Source organism: Ranitomeya imitator, chromosome 7 (genome assembly GCF_032444005.1).
Source record: "Ranitomeya imitator isolate aRanImi1 chromosome 7, aRanImi1.pri, whole genome shotgun sequence".
In the NCBI taxonomy this organism is placed as follows: domain Eukaryota; kingdom Metazoa; phylum Chordata; class Amphibia; order Anura; family Dendrobatidae; genus Ranitomeya; species Ranitomeya imitator.
This window is the reverse complement of record NC_091288.1, coordinates 142,489,942-142,512,525: the sequence shown is the minus strand read 5'-3', so window position 1 is coordinate 142,512,525 and position 22,584 is coordinate 142,489,942. Positions and strand designations below refer to the sequence as shown.

The 22,584-nt window shown below is 49.2% G+C and overlaps 1 protein-coding gene across 3 annotated transcripts in view; it reads right to left on the bottom strand.

Annotated features, from left to right (window-relative positions):
- Window positions 1–18,573, bottom strand: part of OSGEPL1 (O-sialoglycoprotein endopeptidase like 1) — a 116,986-nt gene extending 98,413 nt beyond the window's left edge. Inside the window, exon 1 of one of the 3 annotated variants that reach the window (XM_069733868.1) lies at window positions 18,518–18,573. The gene's annotated coding sequence lies outside the window, so the exon portion shown is untranslated. Of the gene's footprint in view, window positions 1–18,340 lie in introns of all 3 variants that reach the window. The other 2 variants (XM_069733866.1, XM_069733867.1) reach the window with 2 other exon arrangements.
- Between the last annotated feature and the right edge of the window lie 4,011 nt (window positions 18,574–22,584).

Genomic DNA, 22,584 nt, shown 5'->3' with positions numbered 1-22,584 from the left:
TCTGGATATGTTTGTGAACCATTCCATTGTAGATTTTGCTTTATGTTTGGGATCATTGTCTTGTTGGAAGACAAATCTCCGTCCCAGTCTCAGGTCTTTTGCAGACTCCAACAGGTTTTCTTCAAGATTGGTCCTTCCCATCAATTTTAACCATCTTCCTTGTCCCTGCTGAAGAAAAGCAGGCCCAAACTATGATGCTGCCACCACTATGTTTGACAGTGGGGATGGTGTGTTGAGGGTGATGAGCTGTGTTGCTTTTACGCTAAATATATCCTTTTGGCATTGTTACCAAAAAGTTCGATTTTGGTTTCATCTGACCAGAGCACCTTTTTCCACATGGTTGGTGTGTCTCCCAGGTGGCTTGTTGCAAACTTTAAACGGTAATTTTTATGGATACCTTTGAGAAATGGCTTTCTTCTTGCCACTCTTCCATAAAGGCCAGATTTGTGCAGTGTACGACTGATTGTTGTCCTATGGACAGACTGTCCTACCTCAGCTGTAGATCTCTGCAGTTCATCCAAAGTGATCATGGGCCTCTTGGCTGCATCTCTGATCAGTCTTCTCCTTGAGATGAAAGTTTAGAGGGACGGCCGGGTCTTGGTAGATTTGCAGTGGTATGATACTCCATTTCAGTATATACATAGTTATTAAGGTCGAAGGAAGACTATAAGTCCATCTAGTTCAACCCATAGCCTAACCTAACATGCCCTAACATGTTGATCCAGAGGAAGGCAAAAAAAACCCATGTGGCAAAGAGTAAGCTCCACATTGGGGAAAAAAATTCCTTCCCGACTCCACATACGGCAATCAGACTAGTTCCCTGGATCAACGCCCTATCAAGGAATCTAGTGTATATACCCTGTAACATTATACTTTTCCAGACAGGTATCCAGTCCCCTCTTAAATTTAAGTAATGAATCACTCATTACATCATACGGCAGAGAGTTCCATAGTCTCACTGCTCTTACAGTAAAGAATCCACGTCTGTTATTATGCTTAAACCTTTTTTCCTCCAAACGCAGAGGATGCCCCCTTGTCCCTGTTTCAGGTCTATGATTAAAAAGATCATCAGAAAGGTCTTTGTACTGTCCCCTCATATATTTATACATTAAAATAAGATCACCCCTTAGTCTTCGTTTTTCCAAACTAAATAGCCCCAAGTGTAATAACCTATCTTGGTATTGCAGACCCCCCAGTCCTCTAATAACCTTGGTCGCTCTTCTCTGCACCCGCTCTAGTTCAGCTATGTCGTTCTTATACACCGGAGACCAGAACTGTGCACAGTATTCTAAGTGTGGTCGAACTAGTGACTTGTATAGAGGTAAAATTATGTTCTCCTCATGAGCATCTATGCCTCTTTTAATGCATCCCATTATTTTATTTGCCTTTGCAGCAGCTGCCTGACACTGGCCACTGAATATGAGTTTGTCATCCACCCATACACCCAGGTCTTTTTCATTGACGGTTTTGCCCAGAGTTTTAGAATTAAGCACATAATTATACATCTTATTACTTCTACCCAAGTGCATAACCTTACATTTATCCCCATTAAAGCTCATTTGCCATTTATCAGCCCAAGCTTCTAGTTTACATAAATCATCCTGTAATTTAAAATTGTCCTCCTCTGTATTGATTACCCTGCAGAGTTTAGTGTCATCTGCAAATATTGAAATTCTACTCTGAATGCCCCCTACAAGGTCATTAATAAATATGTTAAAAAGAAGAGGGCCCAATACTGACCCCTGGTACCCCACTGCTAACCGCGACCCAGTCCGAGTGTGCTCCATTAATAACCACCCTTTGTTTCCTATCCCTGAGCCAGCTCTCAACCCACTTACACATATTTTCCCCTATCCCCATTATTCTCATTTTATGTATCAACCTTTTGTGTGGCACCGTATCAAAAGCTTTTGAAAAGTCCATATACACTACATCCACTGGGTTCCCTTGGTCCAATCCGAAACTTACCTCTTCATAGAAACTGATCAAATTAGTCTGACATGAACAGTCCCTAGTAAACCCGTGCTGATACTGGGTCATGAGGTTATTCCTCTTCAGATACTCCAGTATAGCATCCCTTAGAATGCCCTCCAGGATTTTACCCACAGTAGAGGTTAAGCTTACTGGCCGATAATTTCCGAGTTCAGTTTTTGTCCCCTTTTTGAATATTGGCACCACATTTGCTATACGCCAGTCCTGTGGTACAGACCCTGTTATTATGGAGTCTCTAAAGATTAAAAATAATGGTCTATCAATAACTGTACTTAATTCCTGCAGTACTCGAGGGTGTATACCATCCGGGCCCGGAGATTTGTCAATTTTAGTGATTTTTAGACGCCGCCGCACTTCCTGCTGGGTTAAGCCGTTGACATTTAATTGGGAATTTTTATCACTAGTTATTTTGTCTGACATGGGATTTTCTTGTGTAAATACTGATGAAAAAAAGTCATTTAGCATATTGGCTTTTTCCTCATCCTCATCCACCATTTCACCCAGACTATTTTAAGGGGGCCAACACTATAATTTTTTAGTTTCTTACTATTTATGTTAAAGAATATTTTAGGATTATTTTTACTCTCTCTGGCAATGAGTCTCTCTGTCTCAATCTTTGCTGCCTTGATTTGCTTTTTACAGAATTTATTTAATTTTTTGTATTTATTTAATGCCTCATCACTACCTACTTCCTTTAATTCTCTAAATGCTTTCTTTTTGTCACTTATTGCGCTCCTTACAGCTCTATTTAGCCATATTGGTTTCCTCCTATTTCTAGTATGTTTATTCCCATATGGTATATACTGTGCACAGGTCCTATCCAGGATGCTAATAAATGTCTCCCATTTTCTTTGTGTATTTTTGTGTCTCAGGATATCGTCCCAGTTAATTGCACCAAGATCATCTCTCATCCGTTGGAAATTTGCCCTCCTAAAATTTAGTGTCCTTGTAAGCCCTCTACCACAATTTTTATTAAAGGATACATGAAAACTTATTATTTTGTGATCACTATTCCCCAAGTGACCCCCAACCCTTATATTTGATATGCGGTCTGGCCTGTTGGTTAATATTAGGTCTAGCAGTGCCCCCCTTCTTGTTGGGTCCTGAACCAGTTGTGAAAGGTAATTGTCTCTCATAGTTGTCAAAAACCGATTACCTTTGCTGGAACTGCAGGTTTCTGTTCCCCAATCTATTTCAGGGTAGTTGAAGTCCCCCATAATAATGACTTCTCCTTGAGTTGCAGCTTCATCTATTTGCTTTACGAGGATATTCTCCATTGCTTCCATTATTTTTGGAGATTTATAACAAACCCCTATCAGTAATTTATTATTTTTTCCCCCTCCCCTTATCTCCACCCACAGGGATTCTACATTTTCATTAAATTCACCTATATTATCAGGCAGGATGGGTTTTTAGGACGATTTTACATACAGACACACCCCTCCCCCTCGCTTATCTGTACGGTCATTTCTGAACAGACTATAGCCCTGCAATTTAACAGCCCAGTCATGGCTCTCATCCAGCCACGTTTCGGATATCCCCACCATGTCATAATTATGCTCCAACAACATTAGTTCTAATTCGTCCATTTTGTTGGCGAGGCTTCTGGCATTAGTATACATGCACTTGATGTTCCTCTCTGTACCTCTATTCATTCTTAAATTATTAACTGTTCTAACCCCACCCCCCATGCCACCGCCACCCCCAACTTCCTTATTTGTGCCCAGGTCTCTGTCTGCACTGTCTTCCCCTCCTATAAATTGAATACCCTCCTGTTGTGAATTCTGTGGCCAAGCTCCCTCCTGTGGTCGTGAGTGGTACTGCGGCTGGTTCTGTCTATAAGCTTCCTTTGGTGGATGAGCGTGGTACTGCGGCTTCTGAGTTTCCTTCCTCAGGTGATGAGGTTAAGTCGTTAGGTGCTGCTCTATTTAACTCCACCTGGTGCTTTGATCCTGGCCTCCAGTCAATGTTCTAGTATTGGTCTTGCTTCCTCCTGGATCGTTCCTGTGGCCTGTCTATCCTGCATAAGCTAAGTTCTGCTTATGTTATTTTTGTTTGCTATATTTTCTGTCCAGCTTGCTATATTGGTTTTTCTTGCTTGCTGGAAGCTCTGAGACGCAGAGGGAGCACCTCCGTACCGTTAGTCGGTGCGGAGGGTCTTTTTGCCCCTCTGCGTGGTTGTTTGTAGGGTTTTGTGTTGACCGCAAAGATATCTTTCCTATCCTCGGTCTATTCAGTAAGTCGGGCCTCACTTTGCTAAATCTATTTAATCTCTGTGTTTGTATTTCATCTTTACTCACAGTCATTATATGTGGGGAGCTGCCTTTTCCTTTGGGGAATTTCTCTGAGGCAAGGTAGGCTTATTTTTCTATCTTCAGGGCTAGTTAGTTTCTCAGGCTGTGCCGAGTTGCATAGGGAGCGTTAGGCGCAATCCACGGCTACCTCTAGTGTGGTGTGATAGGATTAGGGATTGCGGTCAGCAAAGTTTCCACGTCTCAGAGCTCGTCCTATGTTTTTGGTAAATGTCAGGTCACTTTGTGTGCTCTGAACTTCAATGTCCATTGTGGTTCTGAATTACCTGTTCATAACAGTACTGGAGGCCCAAAGTACTAATGCTTCTCAATAGAGGGAAAAGAGAAGTTCTGAGACCATTTTTTTTTCTTTGCACTGTGTTCTGTCTTTCTTTTCCCCTATACATCAGGGTGGTTCAGAACACAGGTGTGGACATGGACATTCAGGGTCTGTCCTCTTTGATGGATAATCTCACTATAAGAGTACAGAACATTCAAGATTTAGTGGTTCCGAATCCTATGTTAGAACCTAAAATTCCTATTCCTGAGTTATTTTTTGGAGATAGAGCTAAGTTTTTGAATTTTAAAAATAATTGTAAACTATTTCTGGCTTTGAAACCCCGCTCCTCTGGTGACCCAGTTCAACAAGTTAAAATTATTATTTCTTTATTACGTGGCGACCCTCAAGACTGGGCATTTTCCCTTGCGCCAGGAGATCCTGCATTATGTAATATTGATGCTTTTTTTCTGGCGCTCGGATTGCTGTACGACGAACCTAATTCAGTGGATCAGGCAGAGAAAAATTTGCTGGCTCTGTGTCAGGGTCAGGATGAGATAGAGATTTATTGTCAGAAGTTTAGAAAGTGGTCCGTGCTCACTCAATGGAATGAATGTGCGCTGGCAGCTATTTTCAGAAAGGGTCTCTCTGAAGCCCTTAAGGATGTCATGGTGGGATTTCCTATGCCTGCTGGTCTGAATGAGTCTATGTCTTTGGCCATTCAGATCGGTCGACGCTTGCGCGAGCTTAAATCTGTGCACCATTTGGCGGTATTATCTGAGCATAAACCTGAGCCTATGCAGTGCGATAGGACTTTAACCAGAGCTGAAAGGCAAGAACACAGACGTCAGAATGGGCTGTGTTTCTACTGTGGTGATTCCACTCATGCTATCTCCGATTGTCCTAAGCGCACTAAGCGGTTCGCTAGGTCTGCCACCATTGGTACGGTACAGTCGAAATTTCTTTTGTCCGTTACTTTGATCTGCTCTTTGTCTTCCTATTCTGTCATGGCATTTGTGGATTCAGGCGCTGCCCTGAATTTAATGGACTTGGAGTATGCTAGGCGCTGTGGGTTTGTCTTGGAGCCCTTGCAGTGTCTTATTCCATTGAGAGAAATTGATGCTACGCCTTTGGCCAAGAATAAGCCTCAGTATTGGACCCAGCTGACCATGTGCATGGCTCCTGCGCACCAGGAGGATATTCACTTTCTGGTGTTGCATAATCTGCATGATGTGGTCGTGTTGGGGTTGCCATGGCTACAAGTCCATAACCCAGTATTAGATTGGAAATCAATGTCTGTGTCCAGCTGGGGTTGTCAGGGGGTACATGGTGATGTTCCATTTCTGTCTATCTCATCATCCACCCCTTCTGAGGTCCCAGAGTTCTTGTCTGATTACCGGGATGTATTCGATGAGCCCAAGTCCAATGCCCTACCTCCGCATAGGGATTGTGATTGTGCTATCGATTTGATTCCTGGTAGTAAGTTTCCTAAGGGTTGACTGTTTAATTTATCTGTACCTGAGCACGCCGCTATGCGGAGTTACGTGAAGGAGTCTTTGGAGAAGGGTCATATTCGCCCGCCATCGTCGCCATTGGGAGCGGGGTTCATTTTTGTGGCCAAGAAGGATGGTTCGCTGAGACCTTGTATTGATTACCGCCTTCTAAATAAAATTACGGTCAAATTTCAGTACCCCTTGCCGCTGCTGTCTGATTTGTTTGCTCGGATTAAGGGGGCTAGTTGGTTCACCAAGATAGATCTTCGTGGTGCGTATAATCTTGTGCGTATTAAACGGGGCGATGAATGGAAAACAGCATTTAATACGCCCGAAGGCCATTTTGAGTACCTGGTTATGCCATTCGGACTTTCTAATGCTCCATCAGTGTTTCAGTCCTTTATGCATGACATCTTCCGAGAGTACCTGGATAAATTCCTGATTGTATACTTGGATGATATTTTGGTCTTCTCGGATGATTGGGAGTCTCATGTGAAGCAGGTCAGAATGGTGTTCCAGGTCCTGCGTACAAATTCTTGTTTGTGAAGGGGTCAAAGTGTCTCTTTGGTGTTCAGAAGATTTCATTTTTGGGGTTCATTTTTTCTCCTTCTACTATCGAGATGGACCCTGTTAAAGTTCAGGCCATTTATGATTGGACTCAGCCTACATCTCTGAAAAGTCTGCAGAAGTTCCTGGGCTTTGCTAATTTTTATCATCGCTTCATCGCTAATTTTTCTAGCATTGCTAAACCATTGACTGATTTAACCAAGAAGGGTGCTGATGTGGTCAATTGGTCTTCTGCTGCTGTGGAAGCTTTTCAGGAGTTGAAGCGTCGTTTTTCTTCTGCCCCTGTGTTGTGCCAACCAGATGTTTCGCTTCCGTTCCAGGTCAAGGTTGATGCTTTCGAAATTGGAGCAGGGGCTGTTTTGTCGCAGAGAAGTTCTGATTGCTCGGTGATGAAACCATGCGCCTTCTTTTCCAGGAAATTTTCGCCTGCTGAGCGAAATTATGATGTTGGCAATCGAGAGTTGCTAGCCATGAAGTGGGCATTCGAGGAGTGGCGTCATTGGCTTGAAGGAGCTAAGCATCGCGTGGTGGTCTTGACTGATCACAAGAACTTGACTTATCTAGAGTCTGCCAAACGGTTGAATCCTAGACAGGCTTGTTGGTCGCTGTTTTTCTCCTGTTTTGACTTTGTGGTTTCGTACCTTCCGGGCTCTAAAAATGTGAAGGCGGATGCCCTGTCTAGGAGTTTTGTGCCCGATTCTCCGTGTTTGTCTGAGCCGGCGGGTATTCTCAAAGAGGGGGTAATTTTGTCTGCCATCTCCCCTGATTTGCGGCGGGTGCTGCAAAAATTTCAGGCTAATAGACCTGACCGTTGCCCAGCGGAGAAACTGTTTGTCCCTGATAAATGGACGAGTACAGTTATCTCTGAGGTTCATTGTTCGGTGTTGGCTGGTCATCCTGGAATCTTTGGTACCAGAGATTTGGTGGCTAGATCCTTTTGGTGGCCGTCTCTGTCACGGGATGTGCGTTCTTTTGTGCAGTCCTGTGGGATTTGTGCTCGGGCTAAGCCCTGCTGTTCTCGTGCCAGTAGGTTGCTTTTGCCCTTGCCGGTCCCGAAGAGGCCTTGGACACATATCTCTATGGATTTTATTTCGGATCTCACCATCTCTCAAAGAATGTCGGTCATTTGGGTGGTTTGTGATTGCTTCTCTAAGATGGTCCATTTGGTGCCCTTGTCTAAATTGCCTTCCTCCTCTGATTTGGTGCCATTGTTTTTCCAGCATGTGGTTCGTTTACATGGCATTCCAGAGAACATCGTTTCTGACAGAGGTTCCCAGTTTGTTTCGAGGTTTTGGCGAGCCTTTTGTGCTAGGATGGGCATTGATTTGTCTTTTTCCTCGGCTTTCCATCCTCAGACAAATGGCCAGACTGAACGAACCAATCAGACCTTGGAAACATATCTGAGATGTTTTGTTTCTGCTGATCAGGATGATTGGGTGTCCTTTTTGCCTTTGGCTGAGTTCGCCCTTAATAATCGGGCCAGCTCGGCTACTTTGGTTTCGCCATTTTTCTGCAATTCTGGGTTCCACCCTCGTTTCTCTTCAGGGCAGGTTGAGTCTTCGGACTGTCCTGGTGTGGATACTGTGGTGGATAGGTTGCAGCAGATTTGGACTCATGTAGTGGACAATCTGACTTTGTCCCAGGAGAAGGCTCAACGTTTCGCTAACCGCAGGCGCTGTGTGGGTCCCCGACTTTGTGTTGGGGATTTGGTTTGGTTGTCATCTCGTTATATTCTTATGAAGGTTTCCTCTCCTAAATTTAAGCCTCGTTTCATTGGTCCATATAGGATTTCTGAGGTTCTTAATCCTGTGTCTTTTCGTTTGACTCTTCCAGCTTCTTTTTCCATCCATAACGTGTTCCATAGGTCATTGTTGCGGAGATACGTGGCACCTGTGGTTCCATCTATTGATCCTCCTGCTCCGGTTTTGGTTGAAGGGGAATTGGAGTATATTGTGGAGAAGATTTTGGATTCTCGTGTTTCGAGACGGAAACTCCAGTATTTGGTTAAGTGGAAGGGTTATGGTCAGGAAGATAATTCCTGGGTCTTTGCCTCTGATGTCCATGCTGCCGATCTGGTTCGTGCCTTTCATGTGGCTCATCCTGGTCGGCCTGGGGGCTCTGGTGAGGGTTCGGTGACCCCTCCTCAAGGGGGGGGTACTGTTGTGAATTCTGTGGCCAAGCTCCCTCCTGTGGTCGTGAGTGGTACTGCGGCTGGTTCTGTCTATAAGCTTCCTTTGGTGGATGAGAGTGGTACTGCGGCTTCTGAGTTTCCTTCCTCAGGTGATGAGGTTAAGTCGTTAGGTGCTGCTCTATTTAACTCCACCTGGTGCTTTGATCCTGGCCTCCAGTCAATGTTCTAGTATTGGTCTTGCTTCCTCCTGGATCGTTCCTGTGGCCTGTCTATCCTGCATAAGCTAAGTTCTGCTTATGTTATTTTTGTTTGCTATATTTTCTGTCCAGCTTGCTATATTGGTTTTTCTTGCTTGCTGGAAGCTCTGAGACGCAGAGGGAGCACCTCCGTATCGTTAGTCGGTGCGGAGGAGGGTCTTTTTGCCCCTCTGCGTGGTTGTTTGTAGGTTTTTGTGTTGACCGCAAAGATATCTTTCCTATCCTCGGTCTATTCAGTAAGTCGGGCCTCACTTTGCTAAATCTATTTAATCTCTGTGTTTGTATTTCATCTTTACTCACAGTCATTATATGTGGGGGGCTGCCTTTTCCTTTGGGGAATTTCTCTGAGGCAAGGTATGCTTATTTTTCTATCTTCAGGGCTAGTTAGTTTCTCAGGCTGTGCCGAGTTGCATAGGGAGCGTTAGGCGCAATCCACGGCTACCTCTAGTGTGGTGTGATAGGATTAGGGATTGCGGTCAGCAGAGTTTCCACGTCTCAGAGCTCGTCTTATGTTTTTGGTAAATGTCAGGTCACTTTCACTTTGTGTGCTCTGAACTTCAATGTCCATTGTGGTTCTGAATTACCTGTTCATAACACTCTCCCCCCCAATTCCTAGTTTAAACACTCCTCCAACCTTCTAGCCATTTTCTCCCCCAACACAGCTGCACCTTCCCCATTGAGGTGCAGCCCGTCCCTAGCGTAGAGCCTGTAGCCAACTGAGAAGTCGGCCCAGTTCTGCAGGAACCCAAACCCCTCCTTCCTACACCAATTCTTGAGCCACTTATTAACCTCCCTAATCTCCCGTTGCCTCTCTGGCGTGGCACGTGGTACAGGCAGTATTTCGGAAAATACCACGTTGGAGGTCCTTGCTTTCAGCTTGCAGCCTAATTCCCTGAAATCATCTTTAAGGACCTTCCACCTACCTCTAACTTTGTCATTTGTGCCAATGTGCAGCATGACCGCTGGGTCCTCACCAGCCCCTCCCAGTAATCTGTCCACCCGATCAGCGATGTGTCAGACTCGAGCGCCAGGTAGGCAGCACACTGTTCGACGATCCCGGTCTTTGTGACAGATATGATCGCTTTCACAGTGCTCCTTGGGATGTTTTAAGTTTTGGAAATCATTTTGTATCCAAATCCGGCTTTAAACTTCTACACAACAGTATCTCGGACCTGCCTGTTATGTTCCTTGGTCTTCATGATGCTCTATGTGCTTCAAACAGAACCCTGAGACTATCACAGAGCAGGTGCATTTATACGGAGACTTGATTACACACAGGTGGATTATATTTATCATCATTAGGCATTTAGGACAACATTGGATCATTCAGAGATCCACAATGAACTTCTGGAGTGAGTTTGCTGCACTGAAAGTAAAGGGGCCGAATAATATTGCACGCCCCACTTTTCACTGTTTGAATTTTCACAAAAATTTAAAATAACCAATAAACTTCATTCAACTTCACAATTGTGTTCTACTTGTTGATTCTTCACCAAAAATTTACATGTCGTATCTTTATGTTTGAAGCATGATATGTGGGAAAAGGTTGAAAAGTTCCAGGGAGCCGAATACATTCCCAAGGCACTGTAAATGTGCTCCTGCTGTGTACAATGTAATGGCTGTGTCTGACTGTATAGAAACATTTTTTTAAACATTCAATTGTGGTAGTTATTAATCCAAGACGTATTGATGAAAAAATAAAGCTGGGGACTCCTATAAGGTATAGAGTTCATTTTCTCTTGGAATCTGCCCTTCCAGTACGGGATCCAGGCACCAATCTAATAATCTGCAAATTAACCCTATATCTGTAAGTTAATAGCGTTATGTGACACGACAGGATACCTTTAAAAGGAACCTGTCACCCCCCAGGCATTTTTAATTAAAAGAGCAACCTTGTGCAGCACTAATGCTGCATTCTGTCAAGGTGGCTCTTTTAGTTCGGGTCCCTGCAAACGCTGAAATAATCGCTTTTTTAATTTGTCCCTGATATCTTGAAATAGACCTGGGGGCATGTCTTTTCCCCCCGGACAGAAACGCCTCCGAGCCGTCACTCAATACTCTGCGTGCCGGGCTCCGCCTCCTCTGCCTTCAAGGTGTCTCTTTTAGTTAAAAACGCCTGGGGGGGGGGTGACAGGTTCCCTTTAATATCTTCGCTGTTAGAGATGGATTACATTTGATAACAGGTGTTGGACCGATGATTAGGCAGAATAAAGACACTTTAGATTGGCTGAAGTGCTCACGTGATGCAGCAGAGTGATAAAAGAGGCAGAAGACCCTGAGCCAACATTCCAGGAGCGCAACTGTACAAGAGGCGAGTACCAGCTCTTCTCAGGCATTTGAGATCTCTACAATATAACGAATCGCCCTTCACTAGTATACTGCATTAGTTTTAAAACAGTCTTTGAATTGTGTAGAAGATTTTAAAAGCATCACATAAAAATAATAATAAAGATAGAGATTTCCCAAGCATTTCCTAGCAGTCAGTGAAAACGTTTACTATATTATCAATGTATTAACCTTTATTTTTTTTTTTAAACTAACCAATTCACTTGAATGGAAAAGTTATTTCCGCAAAATGGACCAGCATAGGACGACTTTTGTTTTGTAGGCCATTGACCAACAAAAAAAAGCCCAACAGTAACTTGTCCCATAGAATGTGGGAAATTATGATCTGTGTGACCAGGACGTGGCTTTTACATTGTAAGTCAATGCTACGTCAGAACAATGCTTGACTTCCCGAATACAAAGCGCAGTGTGATCCAGAGAGTCTAAATCACTGTCATTTGACTCATGTCTAACCCCAAGTCCTATCCCTCCAGGGCAGCAGGAGGGGAGAAGATGCCAGGGACCGTGCAGAGTGGTAGAGTATACAGCCCAAGACCGGTGCTTCCAGGGCAGAGGGAAGCTACAGGTAACCGTGCAGAGCGGTAGAGTATACAGCAGCAGAAGGGAAGAAGCTACTGGGCACCATGCAGTGCGGTAGAGTATATACCCTAGACCTATCACTCCAGGGCAGCAGAAGGGAAGAAGCTGCTGGGGACCACGCAGTGCGGTAGAGAATACAGCACAAGACCAGTCATCCAGCACTGTGGGAGGGGAGAAAATGCCGGGTACTGTGCAGAGCGGTAGAGCATACAGCCTAAGACCAATCATTCTAGTGCTGCGGCAGGGGAGAAGATGCCGGGGACTGTGCAGAGCGGTATAGCACACAGCCCAAGATCTGTCCATCCAGGGCAGCAAGCGGGCAGAAACTTGGGGACCGTGCAGAGCGGTAGAGTATATACCCTAGACCTATCACTCCAGGGCAGTAGGAGGGAAGAAGCTGCTGGGGACCACGCAGTGCGGTAGAGAATACAGCACAAGACCAGTCATTCCAGCACTGCAGGAGGGGAGAAAATGCCGAGTACTGTGCAGAGCGGTAGAGCATACAGCCCAAGATCTGTCCATCCAGGGCAGCAAGCGGTCAGAAACTTGGGGACCGTGCAGAGCATATACCCTAGACCTATCACTCCAGGGCAGTAGGAGAAGGAGGAGGAGGCCGAGCGGAGAGGTAGAGTATACAGCCAAAGACCTGTCCCTCCAGCACAAAGGGAGGGGAGAAGATGCCTGGGACAGTGCAGAGCGGTAAAGCATACAGCCCAAGACATGTCCCTCTAGGGCAGCAGGAGGGAAGATGCCAGGGACAGTGCAGAGCGGTAGAGTATACAGCGCAAGATCTGTCCCTCCAGCGCAGAAGCTCTTGGGGACTGTGCAGAGCAGTAGAGTATACAGCCCAAGACCTGTTACTCCAATGGAGCGGGAGGGGAGAAGCTGTTGTGGACCGTGCAGAGCGGTCGAGTATACAGTCCAAGATCTTTCAATTCAAGGCAGCAGTAGGGGAGAAGATGACAGGGACCATGTAAAGTGGTAGAGTATACAGCCCAAGACCTGTCACTCCAGGGCAGCAGGAGGGGAGAAGATGTCGGGGACCGAGCAGAGTATACAGCCCAAGACATGTCACTCCAGGGCAGCGGGAGGGGAGAAGATGCCGGGGACAGCGCAGAGTATACAGCCTAAGTCCTGTCACTCCAGGGCAGCGGGAGGGGAGAAGATGCCGGGGACAGCGAAGAGTATACAGCCCAAGACCTGTCACTCCAGGGCAGCAGGAGGGGAGAAGATGCCGGGGACAGCGCAGAGTATACAGCCCAAGACCTGTCACTCCAGGGCAGCGGGAGGGGAGAAGATGCCGGGGACAGCGCAGAGTATACAGCCCAAGACCTGTCACTCCAAGGCAGCGGGAGGGGAGAAGATGCCGGGGACAGAGCAGAGTATACAGCCCAAGACCTGTCACTCCAGGGCAGCGGGAGGGGAGATGTCGGGGACAGCGCAGAGCATACAGCCTAAGACCTGTCACTCCAGGGCAGCGGGAGGGGAGAAGATGCCGGGGACAGCGCAGAGTATACAGCCCAAGACCTGTCACTCCAGGGCAGCGGGAGGGGAGAAGATGCCGGGGACAGTGCAGAGTATACAGCCCAAGACCTGTCACTCCAGGGCAGCGGGAGGGGAGAAGATGCCGGGGACAGCGCAGAGTATACAGCCTAAGACCTGTCACTCCAGGGCAGCGGGAGGGGAGATGTCGGGGACAGCGCAGAGTATACAGCCCAAGACCTGTCACTCCAGGGCAGCGGGAGGGGAGAAGATGCCGGGGACAGCGCAGAGTATACAGCCCAAAACCTGTCACTCCAGGGCAGTGGGAGGGGAGAAGATGTCGGGGACAGCGCAGAATATACAGCCCAAGACCTGTCACTCCAGGGCAGTGGGGAGAAGATGTCGGGGACAGCGCAGAGTATACAGCCCAAGACCTGTCACTCCAGGGCAGCAGGAGGGGAGAAGATGCCGGGGACAGCGCAGAGTATACAGCCCAAGACCTGTCACTCCAGGGCAGCAGGAGGGGAGAAGATGCCGGGGACAGCGCAGAGTATACAGCCCAAGACCTGTCACTCCAGGGCAGCGGGAGGGGAGAAGATGTCGGGGACAGCGCAGAGTATACAGCCCAAGACCTGTCACTCCAGGGCAGCGGGAGGGGAGAAGATGCCGGGGACAGCGCAGAGTATACAGCCCAAGACCTGTCACTCCAGGGCAGCGGGAGGGGAGAAGATGCCGGGGACAGCGCAGAGTATACAGCCCAAGACCTGTCACTCCAGGGCAGCGGGAGGGGAGAAGATGCCAGGGACAGCGCAGAGTATACAGCCCAAGACCTGTCACTCCAGGGCAGCGGGAGGGGAGATGTCGGGGACAGCGCAGAGTATACAGCCCAAGACCTGTCACTCCAGGGCAGCGGGAGGGGAGAGGATGCCGGGGACAGCGCAGAGTATACAGCCCAAGACCTGTCACTCCAGGGCAGTGGGAGGGGAGAAGATGTCGGAGACAGCGCAGAATATACAGCCCAAGACCTGTCACTCCAGGGCAGCGGGAGGGGAGAAGATGCCGGGGACAGCGCAGAGTATACAGCCCAAGACCTGTCACTCCAGGGCAGCTGGAGGGGAGAACATGCCGGGGACAGCGCAGAGTATACAGCCCAAGACCTGTCACTCCAGGGCAGCGGGAGGGGATAAGATGCCGGGGACAGCGCAGAGTATACAGCCCAAGACCTGTCACTCCAGGGCAGCAGGAGGGGACAAGATGCCGGGGACAGCGCAGAGTATACAGCCCAAGACCTGTCACTCCAGGGCAGTGGGAGGGGAGAAGATGTCGGGGACAGCGCAGAATATACAGCCCAAGACCTGTCACTCCAGGGCAGTGGGAGGGGATAAGATTCTGGAGACAGCGCAGAGTATACAGCCCAAGACCTGTCACTCCAGGGCAGAGGGAGGGGAGAAGATGTCGGGGACAGCGCAGAGTATACAGCCCAAGACTCCGCAGTGTATCAGAGTCATTCAGGCTCGGACTGGCCCATAGGGGTAACAGGGGAATCTCCCGGTGGGCACCTGTGCAGATCTGGGCTCCCAAACCCACTGTATGGGGCTGTACTTGGCATAATTATACCTGACTGAGTTCCTGGATTGGCCGCACGCATCTCACTGTGAGGTTTCCTATAAATTCTAGTTACCTGCAGATTAACCCTGTATGTGCAGGTAAATAGCGCTCCTGGAGGTGACGGATTCTGCGCAGCACCCTACCGCCTCCCCAGATGTGATCTCAGAACTCCCTTGACCTAGCAGAAGTCACAGCACCCCTCCCACTAATCACAGCACCCCTCCCACTAATCACAGCACCCCTCCCACTAATCACAGCTCTCCCACTAATCACAGCACCCCTCCCACTAATCACAGCACCCCTCCCACTAATCACAGCCCTCCCACTAATCACAGCTCTCCCACTAATCACAGCACCCCTCCCACTAATCACAGCACCCCTCCCACTAATCACAGCACCCCTCCCACTAATCACAGCACCCCTCCCACTAATCACAGCACCCCTCCCACTAATCACAGCTCTCCCACTAATCACAGCACCCCTCCCACTAATCACAGCACCCCTCCCACTAATCACAGCACCCCTCCCACTAATCACAGCTCTTCCACTAATCACAGCTCTCCCACTAATCACAGCACCCCTCCCACTAATCACAGCACCCCTCCCACTAATCACAGCTCTCCTCCCACTAATCACAGCTCTTCCACTAATCACAGCACCCCTCCCACTAATCACAGCACCCCTCCCACTAATCACAGCACCCCTCCCACTAATCACAGCACCCCTCCCACTAATCACAGCTCTTCCACTAATCACAGCTCTCCCACTAATCACAGCACCCCTCCCACTAATCACAGCACCCCTCCCACTAATCACAGCACCCCTCCCACTAATCACAGCTCTCCCACTAATCACAGCACCCCTCCCACTAATCACAGCTCTTCCACTAATCACAGCACCCCTCTCACTAATCACAGCACCCCTCCCACTAATCACAGCACCCCTCCCACTAATCACAGCACCCCTCCCACTAATCACAGCACCCCTCCCACTAATCACAGCTCTCCCACTAATCACAGCACCCCTCCCACTAATCACAGCACCCCTCCCACTAATCACAGCACCCCTCCCACTAATCACAGCACCCCTCCCACTAATCACAGCACCCCTCCCACTAATCACAGCTCTCCCACTAATCACAGCACCCCTCCCACTAATCACAGCACCCCTCCCACTAATCACAGCACCCCTCCCACTAATCACAGCTCTTCCACTAATCACAGCTCTCCCACTAATCACAGCACCCCTCCCACTAATCACAGCACCCCTCCCACTAATCACAGCTCTCCTCCCACTAATCACAGCTCTTCCACTAATCACAGCACCCCTCCCACTAATCACAGCACCCCTCCCACTAATCACAGCACCCCTCCCACTAATCACAGCACCCCTCCCACTAATCACAGCTCTTCCACTAATCACAGCTCTCCCACTAATCACAGCACCCCTCCCACTAATCACAGCACCCCTCCCACTAATCACAGCTCTCCTCCCACTAATCACAGCTCTTCCACTAATCACAGCACCCCTCCCACTAATCACAGCACCCCTCCCACTAATCACAGCACCCCTCCCACTAATCACAGCACCCCTCCCACTAATCACAGCACCCCTCCCACTAATCACAGCTCTTCCACTAATCACAGCACCCCTCCCACTAATCACAGCTCTCCCACTAATCACAGCACCCCTCCCACTAATCACAGCACCCCTCCCACTAATCACAGCACCCCTCCCACTAATCACAGCTCTCCCACTAATCACAGCACCCCTCCCACTAATCACAGCTCTTCCACTAATCACAGCACCCCTCTCACTAATCACAGCACCCCTCCCACTAATCACAGCACCCCTCCCACTAATCACAGCACCCCTCCCACTAATCACAGCACCCCTCCCACTAATCACAGCACCCCTCCCACTAATCACAGCTCTCCCACTAATCACAGCACCCCTCCCACTAATCACAGCACCCCTCCCACTAATCACAGCACCCCTCCCACTAATCACAGCACCCCTCCCACTAATCACAGCACCCCTCCCACTAATCACAGCTCTCCCACTAATCACAGCACCCCTCCCACTAATCACAGCACCCCTCCCACTAATCACAGCACCCCTCCCACTAATCACAGCTCTTCCACTAATCACAGCTCTCCCACTAATCACAGCACCCCTCCCACTAATCACAGCACCCCTCCCACTAATCACAGCACCCCTCCCACTAATCACAGCTCTCCTCCCACTAATCACAGCTCTTCCACTAATCACAGCACCCCTCCCACTAATCACAGCACCCCTCCCACTAATCACAGCTCTTCCACTAATCACAGCACCCCTCCCACTAATCACAGCTCTTCCACTAATCACAGCACCCCTCTCACTAATCACAGCACCCCTCCCACTAATCACAGCCCTCCCACTAATCACAGCACCCCTCTCACTAATCACAGCTCTCCCACTAATCACAGCACCCCTACCACTAATCACAGCACCCCTCTCACTAATCACAGCACCCCTCCCACTAATCACAGCTCTCCTCTCACTAATCACAGCACCCCTCCCACTAATCACAGCTCTCCTCTCACTAATCACAGCACCCCTCCCACTAATCACAGCTCTCCTCTCACTAATCACAGCTCTTCCACTAATCACAGCACCCCTCCCACTAATCACAGCTCTTCCACTAATCACAGCACCCCTCTCACTAATCACAGCACCCCTCCCACTAATCACAGCCCTCCCACTAATCACAGCACCCCTCTCACTAATCACAGCTCTCCCACTAATCACAGCACCCCTCCCACTAATCACAGCACCCCTCTCACTAATCACAACACCCCTCCCACTAATCACAGCTCTCCTCTCACTAATCACAGCACCCCTCCCACTAATCACAGCTCTCCTCTCACTAATCACAGCACCCCTCCCACTAATCACAGCACCCCTCCCACTAATCACAGCACCCCTCCCACTAATCACAGCTCTCCCACTAATCACAGCACCCCTCCCACTAATCACAGCACCCCTCCCACTAATCACAGCACCCCTCTCACTAATCACAGCACCCCTCCCACTAATCACAGCTCTCCCACTAATCACAGCACCCCTCCCACTAATCACAGCACCCCTCCCACTAATCACAGCACCCCTCCCACTAATCACAGCACCCCTCCCACTAATCACAGCTCTTCCACTAATCACAGCACCCCTCCCACTAATCACAGCACCCCTCCCACTAATCACAGCTCTCCCATGTGCACTTGCGCCCCCTGCCGGCAGTTCTGCCGTGCAGCGCCAAGCTCGGCCTCTGCTACCTCATGCCATTGGTTGCGGACAGGTCCGGTGCGGTACTTCCACCTAGCCCACGTGACACACTACTCTGCCACTCGCCGGTGCAGCGTCTTCGTCCTGGAACGCTAACATCCCAGTGACATTTATTAAAACGCTACTGAAAGTTACACGCACGTTCTATGCACGTTACGGTCCTGCACCTTGGCGTCGCTTCCCAGGATGTTGCACTTGCTAGTTCCTTCGAGCATGCGCATATCATACACTAGTCTCAGGAACAGAGCACGTCACCGTGCCTGCAGAACGCATGCGCATTACAGATGCCTATGACGTGAACGTGACGCTTGATGCCCTTAGAAGATGGTCGCTGTAGGACGCTCCAGCACTCGTATGGACAGGTTTATCGGAGCAGAACCAGCTGCCCCGTGTGACTGTGAGCACGAGCGCGCATGACCGAGCACAGTCCCGTCTGTGACATCACGGCCCCGCCTCCTGGGTTTGCACGGGGCTGCTTATTCCACAATTTATTATTTGCAACATATTTTTTTTACATCTATAATATAACGTTGGGAGCGTCACTCTGTCCGAAGCCTTTATAGCCGGCGCAGTCTGGGCCTCACAGAGTGGCGCTCCCAGGAGATCGCGGTATGCGTAAGCACTGAACGCACACCGCGGTCTCCACCGGAGAAGCAGGGACCGCCAGGAGGGTTAGGCGGTGTGTCCACGTGCAAACACGCAGCGTCCAGATGTTACAGCATAGTGGAGGGGATTTAATGAAATCCCGTCTCCACTATGCGTGGTAACACGCACGCGGCGGCCCTGCGACTACGGACATGCGGCGCATCTTTTAAGATCGCAGCATGTCCGTATATCTTGCGGCTGCACCACCGCAAGATATAGCACAGGGCCCCATGCGTGGGGTGCGATGATGCCGGATGTGTGCTATGAACACATCCGGCATCATCGCGTCCCAGATGGGGGCAGGGCTTACCGCAGAGCGGGATTGCCGCTCCGACTAAACCGCCGGCCATCCTGATCGTGGATACGCAGCCTAAGTATAAGCTACATTCACCTGTCCCTCGTTCCAGTGCTGCGTGCGGCTCCGTGTTCCGGGTCCTCTGACTGAACAGTCACAGCCAGAGGACCCGGAAGAAGCGGCACGCAGCGCTGGATCAGGGCCAGGTGAATATAGCAAGTGCTGGGGGGCCTGAGCTAGCGGCGACTCTGGCACCTGACCCCCACAGCGCGCCAGTGTCCCCGCCTGCTCAGGCCCCCCAGCACTCTGCGCCCAGAGACGATAGGGGAGTATGTTATTTTTTTTTTTTATATATCGCAGCAGCATACGGGGCATATATAATGGAGCATCTTATGGGGGCCATCAACATTTATGGAGCAGTGTACGGGGGCATATACTATGGAGCATCTTATGGGGGCCATCAACATTTATGGAGCAGTGTACGGGGGCATATATTATGGAGCATCTTATGGGGGCCATCAACATTTATGGAGCAGTATATGGGGCATATACTATGGAGCATCTTTTGGGGGCCATAAACCTTTATGGAGCAGTGTACGGGGCATATGGATGGGAGCAGCAAACTACAGAACGGTGGCGCAGGATGGGAGCAGCACATGACAGGATGTAGGCGCAGGATGGGACCAGCGCATGTCAGAATGGAGGCGCAGGATGGGACCAGCGCATGTCAGAATGGGGGCGCAGGATGGGAGCAGCACATGACAGAATGGGGGCGTAGGATGGGACCAGCGCATGTCAGAATGGGGGCGCAGGATGGGAGCAGCACATGACAGAATGGAGGCGCAGGATGGGACCAGCGCATGTCAGAATGGGGGCGCAGGATGGGAGCAGCACATGACAGAATGGGGGCGTAGGGTGGGTGCAGGACATGACAGGATGGGGACGCAGGATGGAGCAGCTCATGACAGGATGGGGAGGCAGGATGGGTGCAGCACATGACAGGATGGGGACGCAGGATGGAGCAGCACATGACAGGATGGGGACGCAGGATGGAGCAGCACATGACAGGATGGGGACGCAGGATGGAGCAGCACATGACAGGATGGGGACGCAGGATGGAGCAGCACATGACAGGATGGAGACCATATACCAAAATAAATGCTCGCCACCCGGGCGTAGAATGGGTTCAATAGCTATTCTACTATATAATTGTCTAAGGGTCACTTCTGTCTGTCTGTCCTTCTGTCTGTCACGGTTATTCATTCGCTGATTGGTCTCGCCAGCTGCCTGTCATGGCTGCTGCGACCAATCAGTGATGGGCACAGTCCGGAAGAAAATGGCCACTCCTTACTTCCCGCAGTCAGTGCCTGTACGTGGCTGGGCAATATACTACGTGACAGGGCAATATACTACGTGACAGGGCAATATACTACGTGGCAGGGCAATATACTACATCAATGGGCAATATACTAAGTGGCTGGGCAATATACTACGTGACAGGGCAATATACTACGTGGCAGGGCAATATACTACATCAATGGGCAATATACTAAGTGGCTGGGCAATATACTACGTGGACATGCATATTCTAGAATACCCGATGCGTTAGAATCGGGCCACCATCTAGTATAAATAATAATAATAAAGCAGAAATGATGACGGTGAGAAGATGCAGAGCGGGGCCTGGTGTGTAAACAGGTTGTTATTTCATCACTGGAGTGGTGCCAGTAACGTAAGCTCCTTACACTGACCACCCGCCGACGTAAGCTCCCCGCGCCTAAGCCTACACTGACCACCCACCGACGTAAGCTCACCGCGCCTAAGCCTACACTGACCACCCGCCGACGTAAGCTCCCCGCGCCTAAGCCTACACTGACCACCCGCCGACGTAAGCTCCCCGTGCCTAAGCCTACACTGACCACCCGCCGACGTAAGCTCCCAGCGCCTAAGTCTACACTGACCACCCGCCGACGTAAGCTCCCCGCGCCTAAGCCTACACTGACCACCCGCCATTCTCTGCTCTTCCTAGCGCCGCTCCGATCCTGCACCGCCATCTTGTGACCGCAACTTGTGACAGTGAGTCAGAGCTAACAGTCACAAGCAGGGCCCAGGGCTGCCACCAGGCATTTCAGGGCCCATACTGGCAAAACTTTTGTGCCCCCTTGGGACTCCACCCAGGCTACACTCCAGCTCCGCCTCCACAGCTCAAACCTTCCACAGTCCCACTACCCACTCTTGGAAAAACACTAATCAATAGTGATGAGCGAATATACTCGTTACTCGAGATTTCCCGAGCACACTCGGGTGTCCTCCGAGTATTTGTAAGTGCTCGGAGATTTCGTTTTCCTTGCAGCAGCTAAATGATTTACAGCTACTAGCCAGCTTGATTACATGTGGGGATTCCCTAGCAACCAGCCAACCCCCACATGTACTTATGCTGGCAGCTGTGGCGAAGAAAACAATCTCCGAGCACTAAAAAATACCCGGAGGACACCCGAGCGTGCTCGTGAAATCTCGAGTAACGAGTATATTCGCTCATCACTACTAATCACACATTGACACTTCCCATCAAACACCAGATCGCATACATAGGCATAGCCAGCAGCTTTTGTTTTGGTCATCAGATTTTTTTTTTTTAAATGCACAACAAGGTAGACTCTTTTGGGTAGGTCCTCCTCTACTGTAACCTATTAAAAACTTGTTAAAATATCCAATACTCTTTTTAGGTTTATTTTTCTTTATGGGAATGTGTCACATACATTTTTTTTTAAAATGACCAATATTATCACATGCAAGGGACAAATACCAGCACACCATGGCCAGACCACAGTGACTGAATAATTCCACATGCAAGGAACAAATACCGCCACACCATGACCAGACCACATATTACCACCACATAGAAACAGAATAATACCACATACAAGGAACAAATACCACCAGACCACATACTACCACCTCATAGTGACCAAATAATATCACATACAAGGGAGAAATACCGCCACACCATGACCAGATCACATTACCACCATGTAGTGACCTAATAATGCCACATGCAAGGCACAAATACCGCCCACACCATGACCAGATCACATATTACCACCACATAGTGACTGAACAATACCTTGTACAAGTGAGAAATAACCCCAGTGATCAGACCACATATTACTACCACAGTGACCGAATAATGCCACATACAAGAAACAAATACCACCAAACCGTGACCTGATCACATATTGCCACCCCATAATGACCAAATAATACCACATGCAAGGAACAAATACTGCTACACCA